The 14,217-nt window shown below is 47.3% G+C and overlaps 1 long non-coding RNA gene across 2 annotated transcripts; it reads right to left on the minus strand.

Annotated features, from left to right (window-relative positions):
- Nucleotides 1-9,859: 9,859 nt before the first annotated feature.
- Nucleotides 9,860-14,185, minus strand: LOC135257408 (uncharacterized). Of its 2 annotated transcripts, none has more exons than XR_010330647.1 (3): nt 14,049-14,185; nt 13,423-13,504; nt 9,860-12,042 (listed from the first exon to the last, which is right to left on the minus strand). It is a non-coding gene; the product is annotated as an uncharacterized LOC135257408 (long non-coding RNA). The 2 variants fall into 2 exon arrangements; XR_010330648.1 differs by having other exon boundaries at nt 13,423-13,507; nt 14,049-14,174.
- Nucleotides 14,186-14,217: the final 32 nt, after the last annotated feature.

The following is a 14,217-nucleotide window of genomic DNA, read 5'->3' on the forward strand; positions in this document are numbered from 1 at the left end:
GAGGATGTCGGATGTTGGCAGAGGAAGAGTCGCCGCTCCAGGTGGCGAAGAGCGAATACCTGAGTCGCGAGTCGGGAGACCCGGGGGGGGGGGGCGACGGCGAGGCCCCCCCTCCGGGGTGCGCCGGTCTTTTTGAACTCAGCCCTTGCTCGCGCGAGCTCTTCCTGCGCCCGGGCCGCCCTCGCACCCTGCCAATTTGGCAGCCTCCCCTCGCACCCCGCTGGGCGCGGTGAGCAAATTGATTCTGGCACCGGGTGCGAAGGCCCGCGCCACCTGCGGCGCGCTTGGACCCGATTCCTTTTCGCCGCTCGGCTAAGTGGCTGTCGGGGGGAGCCCCACGCTGTCACGCCGCGCGCTGAAGGAGGGGAGTGAGGAGAACACTTTGATAAACCGAGAGCGCGGAGGACGTTGTGAAACGCGTGCCTTTCAGTCTGCCAGAAAAAAAAAATACGCACGTATAAATTTATTCGTACGAAACTGCGGTTTAAATTCGTACACAGACCCGGGGCTGCTTTCGCGCTGCTAGGTGCTAACGATTTGCATAAGATTCAATCAGGGATTCAGCCCCCTTAAACGCACCCCTCATTAGGGAGATTAGCGGCGGCGGCGGCGGCTCTTGAATGCAGATGAGGCCGACTGGAGCGATCTCTCGCACGGCGCTTCAGCTGCCTGGTTAATATGATACAGCCTGAGGAGCAGCCCGCTGTCCTCTGCCTTACCCTCGCGTCTAAAAATAAAAAGCATGAGAAGTGCTGGGTATGGCGGACTTTCATCAGCTCAGACAATGCGGGCTTTTTTGGATGGGACACAGTGTCTAGGTTTTAATTGAATTACCATCTTGACATTGGTTCTGTGGGATTCTGAAAGTGAGCTACAATGTCTTTCTTTCCCTGGCCGCTTTCCCCAGTGAGATTGCTGAATAAACTGGCAGGCTAAGAAACTTTACTGTTCAGGAACATGCTTGTGAAGCCTTCTGTTGTGTGTAGTGATTCTACTTGTTATGACTGATTGTATACAAAATTGATCATATTAAGATACTACAAACCATATGTGAACTGTGTGCTTAAAGATGAGATAGGCATATATATTATGCATAAGATCAAACACATCAGATACACATATATATCCCCTCGACGAACACAGTCAAGCACACACACGCACATACACACCCACGCATGCACACCCACCCAGAAACACACACACTCACCCTCCCACACACACAGTCAAGTACACACACACACACACACACACACAGAGTCAAGCACTCACCCACACACACACACACACACACACACACACACAGAGTCAAACACACACACATCCACTCACACGCACACACACACACACACACACACACACACACACCCGCTCGCACCTTTCCAAAGTTCACATTACAAAGGGCACATAAATCACGGCGGGGCTCGGCGCGCAGATCGGCGCTCAGATCAGCGCGGGACGGCGGCCCGTAATGGGGCTCTGACAGGGAGAGAGCACAACAGCCCCGGCGGCCATTTCCTCGCACGTCAACCGGCGCGGCGGCCCTGGAAGCAGAGCCGCCTGACAGCCAGGCGTGCGGCAGGAATGCGAGCGGCCCGATGCTAATCACCGCCCGCCACATGTCTCGCGTCTCCTTATCTCCGCGCAGCGCCCGGCTGGGCCCTTTCCCCCCCGGCAGGTTAGCCAGATGAAATAATCTTGGAAGGAGCTCAGGGGACTTGGGCGGAGGACGGCGTAAAGAAAGGATCTCGTGTCGTCGAGCCGGTCAGCGGGTCAGCGCTCCCTGAGTCTAAAATCACTGATGTGGAACCTTGTCCCCACCGACGTCCCACCACTATGCACTGAACACTCCACTATCCCTCTTTACACGGAGATGAAATGGCGGTGCGTGGTTTGACATAGACTCAAGGCCAAAAGTCATGTATTGTAATGTGTATAATGTGCGATATGAAGGTTTCTTTCTTTCTTTCTTTCTCTTTCTTTACTTCTTTCTTTCTCTTTCATAATGACGTGGTTCGCGGGACTTCACCCGGATGTCTGTGTAACAGAGGACACTTGACATGCAGTGCCAGGAAATCCTGTGGGACTTTACAGACGCACTTCTGATGTAGTCGCTCACGCTGGTGCGCTGCCATTTCTGAACGCTCTTAAATGTCATGCATGCGTTCCCGTCCTGGTCGTATACCGATGCGTAAATCACCACCTCGATCCCAACGGCGTCGTTCTACCTGAGCCAAAGGCGACTGAACGCTCTGACCGCGAAATGCATCCCCGGCAGGAGCAAGACGAGAGGAGAAAAAGGTCACCCGCTAAAATTTGTCGAGCGGCAGGTCATTTCTATATCGACCGCTCAGAGAGCGAGTGATTGTCCCGCGCTCCTAAAATCCCCTCTGCGTGTGGACCACAAAACCCCCCCCTTTGTCCCCCTCTCACTTTCACACACAAAGAGCCACGCCTCCACCGACAGAGAAACCTCTGAGCAATCTTGTGGCTTTCTTGATTTTGCGCCCAGGGGAAAGAGGGAGAGGGAAAGAGAGAGAGGAGGATGATTGTACGTAGGCCCGTGAAAGAGGCTCATTCACTTAACAAACCAACAGGAAGAGCGGTGGGAGGCCGGTTTTCGCTCTGCTTATTTTTATGGCTAATGCCGAACAATGCAAAGAGGTGGCTGGGAACTTTGCGGCAGATAATATTTTCAGATACAGCGGTTGTGTAACAGCAGGAGGCGGCCACCGGTCCAAACACAGGATTTGAAAGTTTGAACACACACACGCACACACACACACACACACACACACGTATACACAAGTGTCTTTCATCTGCTCCGTTATCACCGTTATGCACATGCACAGATACACGCCAACATAAGCTGGCACGTATGCCCCCTCCCCTGAGACAGTAAAAGTTCCCTTTTCGACTGCAGGGATTTTTTTTTTTTAACTTAGCACAGGCACACATTTTATTTTGAGGATATGCCCGCACCCCCCCTAATATGTCTGTGCGTCACCCTGAATATCACCTGTAGTAATGAATGTTTTCTTTGTGAACTCACAGGCAATGGAGGAGTCAGCAACGGGGAAAGCCACAAATAACCTGGGAAAGGTCAGATAGTCAATGGTGCAGGCCATTAACTGTGATGCCACTGTCACCATGCCGATCAGAAAGGGTGAAGTCACCCAGAGATAATAATAGGAACTAGACATTGGAGTCATCACTTTTTGCATAGAAACCGGAGGGACTCTACCAATCACAGAGCACATTGTTTGGAAGACATGGAACCACCCTGACGATGATGAGTGGATATTCTCACAAGCCCTTTTTCAATGAAAGGACTATACGCAGAATGTATCCATCTACTGGATTCATTCTATTGGTAATTACCAAGGCACGCTGTGATTGGTGGAGAGCTCCTCTCTGGTTTCTGTGATGTCAAAGTGATGACTCCCTATGCCTATTTTATAATCCCTGAAGTCAACCAGGAAGAACTTTACAGTGTTACATTCCGACCAAAACAACGAGGGCTGACCTTTAAGCAATCTGGTCACCTCGCTGCTATGTAACGGGAGAAAGGGAATCGGTTTCAGCAGCAGGCACGTATCATAGGAGGCCTCGCTGGGTACTGAGAGTGGTGGCAGCGCGTTGTCCTTCTCACTCGGAGGCCCAGTCTGTTAGCGCTGCTGTAACGCCGCTGTGCTTTGGACAGGGAGGCAGGAGTTCAACTTCCTGCTCTCATGGGTAAGCTGTTGACCTCCTCGGAAAGCCCCCATCATAAACCAGCAGTGGGCAGTTCAACAGTCATGGCTGTCACGTGGGGGGGGGGGGGGGCGGGAAGGATTTGACTCTCGGCTCCAGCTGGAACCCAACTCTTGACTCAAGGCAGGCTCCCCAACTGGTTCCACACTACACAGTAAAATTCCCACTGTTATTTCAATGTGTAAAATTCCCACTGTTATTTCAATGTGTAAAATTCCCCACTGTTATTTCAATATGTATGAGTCCAACAGGCAGTTAATTTTATTGTGTATATGTGGAGATTACGTATATTCATTTCCACATGGAAAATCAAAACTTATATTACCACAGTAAGATAGAAAGGCAGAGAAATATAAAACAGCTTAATCTAGTTAGCATGTACTGTACTTAAACAAAATAAAAATAAAATCTGATACAAATAGCCAGAGGTTGGTTCCAAAAATAAAAACAAATATAACGGTGACATTAATCACTAAACAATCAATTAATGGCATTCATAATCCAAACAAAATTATGTAAAATGTTTATTTCATGGTTCCACAAACCATGACCAGGAATGAAATGCAATATTTCCATCTTTGACCAGATCTCTAGTCAAGATCATACAGCAGATCCTCAAAACTCGCTTTCTCCTTGACACGTCAGACGATATAACTAGACATACAATAGGCGGCTACATACAAAAACGACTTCAGAGAAAATGTATTATCAAGGTAACAGGAGCTAAACAAAGCCAACAAAGCTCTTCTACGTAGAACCTCCTGGGGTGTGTGCATAAATAACTCTGTCTCCCTCAGTCAAACTCCCTGCTGCTCGAGCTCAATGTGAAAACACCCCACCAGAAGGAGGTCAATCTGAAAGTACATTTGCTTGATGCCTGTGTCTGTCAAGTTATAACCTGGCTGTGAACATTTTATAGGAGATTATAAGCCTCTTTTAATTAAAACCCATTCACTATGACTTGTAAACAGAAGTGCCAAACAAAGGATATTCAGAATGTCGCACATAAAAGTGGTGTTACAAGCAGAAAATAGGCTTATGAGTCTCACTGTCTCATCAGAAAAAAGAATATTATATTAGTAGAATATTAAATATTAGATTTAAATATAAAATTATTCAATTATATAAAGTATATATAATTTATTCATTTTATTTAAATCCAATAAATAGAAAAATGTCATGGACCAGCGAGATTGCTGGAATTAATTTGTTAAATTACCTTTCATTTGCATAGATGAACAACCCCAAGATTGCCCTCACAGTAGCTATCAATTTCATATTTGGGATAATAGAACGGCCAGCCGTGTGCAATGGAGACCTTTAGGGCGAGATGGACCACCACTCCCTTGTCACATGATGCGTGCCTGGATCACAGCCTCGCCTCTCAGACCCTACTGTCTTCCTGTTCTCTCGTGTGCCCCCCTGCCCTCCTTACTCTCCTCCCAACCTCTGCCCTCTCCCAAAAACCCCATCCGCATGCCAAGCAGGTTCAGCTCTGCCAAAACATCCTCGCGATGGCGTAGGAGGAGGAGGAGGAGAGAGAGGGGGATAGAAAGAGAAAGAGCGGAGAGAGAGAGCGAGAGAGAGAGAGAGATCTAATTAAATTATATTTGGCAAGTGTCAGAATCTTGTAAAAGGTCCTTTATGGAACAGTTAAAATGGGGAGGGGGGGAATTTTTCCATGGTACACAGTGTACATGGTGGCAACAGGTTTGTCGGTTTATTACTTCACACTGTAACCGATAGCGCTGTGAGTGCTATGCATGTGTAACTGTCATTTTATTCAAAACGGACTCTTCTTTTTTTATTTTTCTGATTATTATAAGTGCATTTTGTATGCCATGTCAATAAAGTGCGTGAAGTGACATTTGAGGGAAAAGAGAAGCGAAGCAGATAGAAAGCGAGAGAGTGAGTGAAAAGATTAAAGGGAGAAAGACAGAGAGAACAGAAACAGGAGAGAGAAGAGAAAGGCTGAAAAAGGGAGGTAAGGAGGAAAAGAGCACAGGGAAGACAGGCAGCCTGAGAAGCGGCAGCGGAGCGGGGGGGGGGGGGGAGGGGAGCGCGGGGCCGCTCGGGGGTTAAGTGCGGCCGACGCAGGGGTCCCGTGAGAAGGGCAGCCCCGGGCTGGCCCGCCTCCAGCACGCTCCTCTCTCCCAGGACCCTTCTCATGGCTCCCCCCGTCCCCCAGTCCCCCCCCCCAGCCACTGGCCAGGGAGCCCGCCGCTGACTTACTCTGCCCCTCCGCCAACATCACAGAGCCCTTTTTGTGGCGGGAGCCCACGCCTGTCGCTCGCATTCGATCCCCCGTCTCGTCTCTCCCTCCCCCCCTCCCTGCCCCCGGTCGGGCTGAGCGGCTGCCCACTGGGGTCGCCCCCCGAGGCGCGGATCAGGTGACGTTCCCACCACCCTACCCACCCCCCCCTTTCCCGCCGACTCCCCAGGGCACCGCGAGGGAGCCGCCGCAGTGGGAGCGTAGCGACGGACACAAAGACGGAGTCCGCGCGGCCGGCGGTAAAAGCGAAACAAACAGAGCAGCCTCCTTTCGCCCAAAAAACTCCCGCCGTCGCCCGCTGCCCAGAATCAGCCTGTTTAGCCCCGTCTTCCTGAAAAGCGTACTACCGAGGCCCCTGGGGACCCCGCGTATCTTTCAAAGGCCCCTAATCTATTTCTGAATTGCGGCGCATTTAGCCGAATTAACTCTGCTATCTGAGGTAGCTTTCCCCTCCCGTTTGGGGCCTGGCCCCCTGTCTCTTGATTTCGTGGAAGTCTCTCATGTGCAGCGTGAATGGGGAAAACGTAGCCGCTATCTGAACCTGTGGCTCCAGGGACCGGAGAGGTCTGCAGTTTTTCCCAAACCCTCCCTCTCAGCGAGCGTCTGCGCTAACGCTCATGCCCCAGCGATACGCGCAACCTGAAGAACGCACCACATTAATCAAGTAAGGTGTTCGTAACTTGTCAGGATGTCACAGAATTCTTGCTTAGGCCACCTCGTCTTATCACAGAGGGTGTGTCCTTACCAGGCTGATGAGCTCTTTTTGAAGTGTTTTAACACTGAAAATTTTGCAGTGTTTCTTTCTGTGGTTCCCCCTTTATGTGCAAATACACCAGCAAGGACAGCTTGGAACCACCAGTCAGACTGGCATTGCAGTGGGGTCCTGGGTCCCCAGAACAGGCAAATCAGTCAGCCACACATGTATCTCAGGCCCTGGCTGCACTCAGGTCAGGAGGCTGAGGTCGAAGGGGTTTGATCTGCATGAAGCAGGCTGGTCGAAGCACTGACCCTGGGTCAGAGGACCTGAAACTCTTAAGAAGACTTGAGTTTCATTTAGGGCTCAGAGACTCATTTCTGACCAAGAAACGCTACGCGCACATGGCTCGCAATGAGCAACGCAAACTTCCACTCGGTTTTGAGTTCCCTTTCAGAAAGTTTCTGACGGGGGGGGGGGGGGGGGGGGTTTGTGTAGCGCGCGAGTCGTACAGTAGAGTCGTACAGTTACCGCAGCGACGGCGCGGAGCACACAATGGCCTCTGAGTCAACGCGTTCTGGAGCACTTCCCGCTGTTGTGCCGGGCGATCCCCTCGCAGATACGGGGCGACCCCTCCACCCTCTCCCGCCGCTATCAAGATCTGGGAGCGCTGCCACGTTAGCGCGGTTCCCACATCGGCCCCCGAAACACACTCCGCAACTCCGGGGAGACTACGCCCCCCCCACCCCGCCCAACCCCCCCCCCCCCCACCCGACACAAGCAGCCAGGGGCACTTCCACCGCTGAGTGAAGTGCTTATCAGCGTTTCTCACAGTCGCAAGAGCGCAAAGCCAGGGTACCTTCTACTTTTCCAACAGACATTAAAGGTTTCCGAATTATCATTGCGCTTGCCTGCTCGTTTTATTCCGAAAACTTTCTCTTTTTTTGGTAAAAAAGCTAAAACAATTATTTGTCTCTTAGAGGTAGAACTGTCTGTAAGATGAAAGCCCTTGAATGGAAGAACCACAGCAAATAAAGTAATTATCCCTGAAGCGATTATGAGCTAAGAATAAGCCACTGACATTTAGACTAGTTTTGGTGGGCTTGAGACTCCTGTTGGCACTGTAATGACAGATTGATTCTGTTTGTGACTGCAGAGTGGCAAAAGGCACACGTACGTACTTTATTTTTCAATCTGTGCTTGTGGAATGAATGGATAGATGAACCATGGATGGATGGGTGGATGTAATGACTGAGAGAGAAAGAATAAGCCTCAGAACATGCTCATCTCAACACAAAAATGATGTAATATCCCCCTAAAATCCAGCTATTCATTTTTGTTACCAGTAGAGGAGTCTCTGGTCTCAAGAATCATATATTATGCTATGTTGAAACCTACACTATGTGGGACATTCGATAAGAATAAAATAAATAATATTTTTGAAAATATCCTAGACATTTGTATATTTTTGCCATTGAAAGATGTGTTCTGTTTGGCCCTACGTGAGTAGTGAGATTAATTTTCATATTTCAAAACCAAAAACAAAGGACATAAAATCATTACATAAAGAACGAAAAAGGAATTTAAAAAATAATGAGGGCGTGGGTGACATAAATGTAGGGTTGGCTGGGTAGGAACACATCCTTTTCGCGTGCGTGTGGAAAAACCGCGTGCGGTTACTCCTGCCGAAGACTTCGCCCGACCGTTTGTTATGCGAGGGGCGCGGGGAAGAGGGGGAAGAAGAGGAAGGAGGGGAAAAAAAAAAAACGACGACGTTAATAAAAAATGGAGAGCTGTCGGAAACTGTGAGGGTGACTGGGCGGCCGGGAAGCCCTGCCGCTGGGTTGCCGGTGTGCGGGCGGCGAGTGAGGAAGCGGCGCTGAGAGCCGGGGTGTTGGGGGTGACAGCCGGGGGGAGGGGGTGGGGGGAGGGGCATGCATCTGGCCGCTAATGAGCCTTTCAGAGGCAGCGCCGTTCTCATCAGCTCTGTTTGTTTTCACAGGCTGCTGCGCGTTGACTCGGGGCTTGTTTTCCTTGGTAGGCCTCACAATCGTTCTCAGGGCCCCGAGCTCTTTATTTATTAAGTGACTGCCCTTTTTCTCGTCTGGAGCAGCCGCGGACGGCTAAATTTAGCCCCCGCTCGTCCCTTCGAGCGCGGTGACAGGGCCCCCGTCGCAGCGCAGGCGGAGAGGGGAACCAGGGAGCATGAGTCGTTTCCCATTGCTTTAACCTCCCATTGGTCGCCCTCCAGCCCCGGCCGGTCCAGCAGGATATAGTGTACACATATTTCCTACATATTTGTGTGCGCTGAGGTTTTCTTTTTTTTTGGGGGGGGGGGGGGGGCGAGGAGGTTTGAGCATCAAAAAACTTTCAGTCTTCTGACATTAAAATGAGATAAAATGGCATAAATTGAGCGGTAAATAATTGCGGAATTATGTACGTGGCCTATGACAGAGGTTTCAAGGGGAAAGACTGGCGAAAATGTCGAACGGCAGGGCACGTCTCTGCCAATATGTAAAGACCAGATTTTGGAGCAATTCAACTCAGCTGTTGTTTTAACCTTTGACCCCTCGGGGTCAGGTGTGGCGAAACGACTTACACTCTCAGTTTATATACAGTCAAAGCTGTCAGGTCCCAGCATGACATAAAGCAGCCTCACATGTGGGGACCTTGTGACACTCAAAAATGGTCGAACCTTTCCACCAGTCCTTTGTCGTACCGCCACTTCGCGAGCATACCTTTCAAGACTCCTGTTCTTTGAAAAACAGCAGAGCTGTATGTGCTCTTAATCGGAAAAACTTTTATAAATTTGGATGACGTGAGAATGCAGCAAAAGTTGCCAACACAACATTCTGACACATTACCATGGTGCATAACAAAATCAGACAGGGAGACCAAACATAGAAATAACAACAGGTCATGCTATCGCTCCCAACATTCACTAAATAGCTATTTGTAAACCAATTGCTTTTAATAACCGTCAGTTCTTTTAAATAGCAAGTCTAGAAATTAAAGTTATGTAATGGTTCCCCCTCCCCTCCTTGATCTGTCTTTTAATGAAAATAAAGGTGGTTACACCCACAGGCTGTGAAATGATAACATGTATCGTGCAGCTAAATGAAAAGCCCTTTTATCAATTCAGATAAGTTTTGATTATTTTAATGACTCAATTTTGGAGATTTTAAGGAAAAGCTAATGCACGTACACACTGACAGCATGGTTTCCAAAAAGAACAAAGCCAGATGACTATCAGAAGCCATTTCTCAAACTTTTTTTTACATTTTTAATAATTAAACAATTCTCAAACAATATCAAACATGCTATTTGATCATATAATTCATATCCCAGTTTAAAGGGTTACTCTGGATACTTTACACATTTCAAAAAATGACTTCAAAAAAGCACTGATCCTCAAATAGTGATATTAGCTTTTTTCCCCTCTCCCTTTAACTTTAACAAGTTCCTTTTTTCCTCAAACAGTAAGAGCGTTATGCTGACAGATGGAACTAGCAACAACGCAAAGATGAAAGTTGTTTCGGGGGCCCTAATTCCTCCTGAATGCCCATTGAGATTCTCCACGCAGGGGGTTCAGGCTCTGATCCACACTTTTTCTTCCGATCGTCACCATTCAGTCGTGACACCAGAACTTCAGAGGCCTGGTTTCAGCCACTGCTCTTTGGGCACGCACCATCACATGCTCCTAGGCTAAATCGTCATGACCTGAGATTTTCACCCAGCGAGTCCTAAATCGCCTTTTCCCAGGCTTCTCTTACAGGCTCTCGCAAGCTCTTACTTGGGGCCTAAGGCCAACAGGTTAGAACGTTCATACTTTTTTCTCTCTGAAAAAGGGTCAAGTTTTTACTACACTAGACCAAGCGTTTAGAACGGGATCACGCCCACAAATATAAATAAGCAAGTACATGCATAATATATGGCATACACAAAAGGGCGCATGCCACTGCACCGTCCAAAATGTAGAGCCAGGGCAAGATGAATTATCAGAGTTGCACGGAAAGGTAGCCTGCGTGTAACTGCTGTGAGTGTCAAACGTTGCAAGGTAATGCAAAAGCATTGCGAGGGAACGCAAAAGTAGCTCAAAAAAAAAAAAAAAAAAAATCCCCACCATGACCCTTAGGGGGCTCCGTAATTTTTTCATCCAGTCTATGTTTTTTTCTTCCAGTCCAAGGTTTTTGTCTTGCAGTCCAGTTTTTTTTGCTTTCAGTCCAAGTTTTTTTTCTTGCAGTCCAGTTTTTTTTGCTTCCAGTCCAGGTTTTTTTTGTTCCAGTCCAGTTTTTTTTTTGTTCCAGTCCAGGTTTTTTTTTTCTTCCAGTCCAGTTTTTTTTCGATACCAGTCCAGGTTTTTTTTCTTCCAGTCCAGTTTTTTTTTAAATTCCAGTCCAGGTTTTTTTTTCTTCCAGTCCAGTTTTTTTAAAATTCCAGTCCAGGTTTTTTTTCTTCCAGTCCAGTTTTTTTTTAAATTCCAGTCCAGGTTTTTTTTTCTTCCAGTCCAGTTTTTTTTTAAATTCCAGTCCAGGTTTTTTTTTCTTCCAGTCCAGTTTTTTTTTTATTCCAGTCCAGGTTTTTTCTTCCAGTCCAGTTTTTTTTGAAATTCCAGTCCAGGTTTTTTTTTTCTTCCAGTCCAGTTTTTTTTTTAACTCCAGTCCAGGTTTTTTATTTTTTTATTTTTTACCTCGCAACAAGTTATTTCGCAATGAAGGGACACCTCAGCCTTTTAACAGTTCTAAAATCAATGCGCTACAAAATCCAGCATTCTAAAGCAGTTTAAGGGGGGCAACACCGTCAAAAACGATGATTTTGGTTCCATATGCCAATTTTGATATTTTTTGATATTTTGCTTCTATAACTTCTATAGCTTCATAAAATGAACAAACTAAAGGTAAACAATCATTATAAATAGTTAATTTAGATGATAATATAACACCATCGTCAAATACACAATGCATATATATATGCATACATATAAATACAGGCAGTGCATTATGCAGGAGGCTGGTGGCAGGGTCCAGGCATGCTGGCAGACAGTGATGCTGGGCGCTCACTTGCAGGCAGAGAGGTGGCGAGGCCTGCCTGGGCGACCCGGTGGACTGGCACGGCGCTGGTTACGGGCCGATCCGTCACGGCCGAAGCCGTGGGAGCAGACGCCGAAAGGCAGATTTCCTGGCCAGATGACGCTCCTTTTCTTTCCCTTCATCTGGAAGTCAGGGCCTGGGACGAGGGTCAGCAGCGGCTACTGAGGTCAGAGCTACATTAAAGAGCGCTCGACTGGCCGACTGAGCACTTTCTGCCAATCCTTGTTTCTGTTTTTCTTTTTGGATGAGAAAATGTACATAGACAATTATATTACTACTATCAAAAATTCAAATATAACTATTTTATCTGGTGTGACATTTCAGCATGCGACAGCTAGTCCCGTGGAACTGTTAATTAATAGGACAGCCGAACTGACAACGTGACATCAACAATAGTGCACCTTCTAATTGAATCACAAGCAAGTCTGCAAGTTCATTACTGCAAACACCAGCACCAAAGACAAAAGCATTTAAAAGGAACTGGTTAATTGCAAATTGATGGATACTCGTGGGACCTCATCCAAACTAATTTCTCATCAATGTCCACACCTCTGAGCTGTGATTTTTGTCAGTTGTCGTCCGCACAAACCAAAACAGACACAGCTATCATAATTCAACCATCCCTCGCCAGCGCTAATCATTGTTAGCCAGGCTTTAGTGATGCTCTGTAACAAAGACGGTGTGATCCATCATTAATTACTAAGACATGAATATAACACACCTTTACACTGTGGAACTGCGAAGACAGGCTCATAATGCCAAAGGTGGGGTCAAACATTTCATAACATCTTTGGAATATCTAAAAACAAACATAAATTCCCTCATTCATGTAATAAACCATGACATATTCTAGACTGTTAGACTGCAGACTATTAAAATGGCCCAAGGATAAAGCATTTGATTTTTTAAGAATCCGATGATTAATGATTCTTGAGTCAGCTCATTTAAAATATATACGAGGTATAAAGATTATGTGTCTAAGATTTATTTTACATTAGGAAAAAAAAAACTATTTTTTTTTGTCAGTCACCAGTTATGCATTAAAAATCGATTTTATGGACACTGTAAGTTCAACCTCCGCTTTCACAGAAGTGAACCAGGCTGTGCTCCAGGCCGTCAGCCTGTGCATTATATACATGCCACCTCAAAGGGTCCAAGTCAAAGGAGAAGAGCTATGAATTACAACGTTCCTTTCTTCCCAATCTGTCCTTGGTACAGAGAAGAAAGCCACAATTCCCCCCCCCCTCACCCCTCCGGTTCTCTTCCCAAGAAGACAGATTCGCCCCTGTCTTCGCCCTGACCTGCGTTTATACCCCTTCTGGGGGTCACTCACTTCAAGGTAGCCCTCTCTGGAGGTGCACTGTTGCAGGGGATTCATGTTTCACCTGCCCCAGCCCTAACCTCTCTCCATTCACACGGCCTGCAGGGACAGGGCCCTCCTCTGTCTGACAGTCCCGCCGAACAATGAGCCGACAAGGCATCGCAAGTGATGCCTATTTGTTTGCCGCGAATTTCCACAGCATCGGCGCGGACACAAAGCGCCCCGCTTGGCAAACAGCATGTTCCGACACCGAGCGCACGCAGCTGGGAAGATTCCAGCGCGGCGGATCCATTACCTGTTGCCGAGGTAACCCACAAAGGGATGTGCGCTTTATTTACTCGCCGTTGCCCTCTTCAGCCAGAAGTCTTGCCTGACGCCTGCTTGGGGGGCATATCAAAGAACGACTGTCAAATATCACATCGACCAACTAAGACCAGACATAACTTGCATGCAAATTCTTTAAGAGTAGACATGCTACAGGCTATACTGAAATTGTTTTTTTTTTTTTGCAAATAGCTACTGGCTTACCAGCATTATTGGCTAGAATTATTGAAAATCAGAAATATAACCACCTTCAAATACCTGAACCACACTGGTATTTACATTTACTGGACCAAATAATTACTATTGTTTGTACATAATTTTTAAAATGAATTTATGACTTCCTGAAAAAAACAGAAACAGAAAATTTCACCAAAAAAAGAGGAATGTTTCAGCTTTTTATTATAAGCTCTGGTCTACCTTAATATTTAAGCACTCCTTCAGAATGTAAATAAGTCTGCAACTACCAATACTGATAGAAAGGCAGTGGGAGAGGACTGTGGGTTAGAATAACAGTGCGCTGCTGTGCGCGTTTGCGGTGGTCTCCAATGTGCCTACATGAGTGATGCGCGGAAGACCCCGTAGTCTCGGTAAACATACCCCCGCGCGTGACAGACTCGGCAGTATCGCATTCTCACGAGAAAGTGCGCCGTCTTCCGACTTTCACGTCACGCGTTCGCTTAGAGGATTCTCAGAACGGCGAGTGAACATAAAATCCCCCAAAAGATTTCCCAGACAATTTTAGTACTCGCGCCTAAATTTAGACTAA

Source organism: Anguilla rostrata, chromosome 6 (genome assembly GCF_018555375.3).
Source record: "Anguilla rostrata isolate EN2019 chromosome 6, ASM1855537v3, whole genome shotgun sequence".
NCBI lineage: Eukaryota > Metazoa > Chordata > Actinopteri > Anguilliformes > Anguillidae > Anguilla > Anguilla rostrata.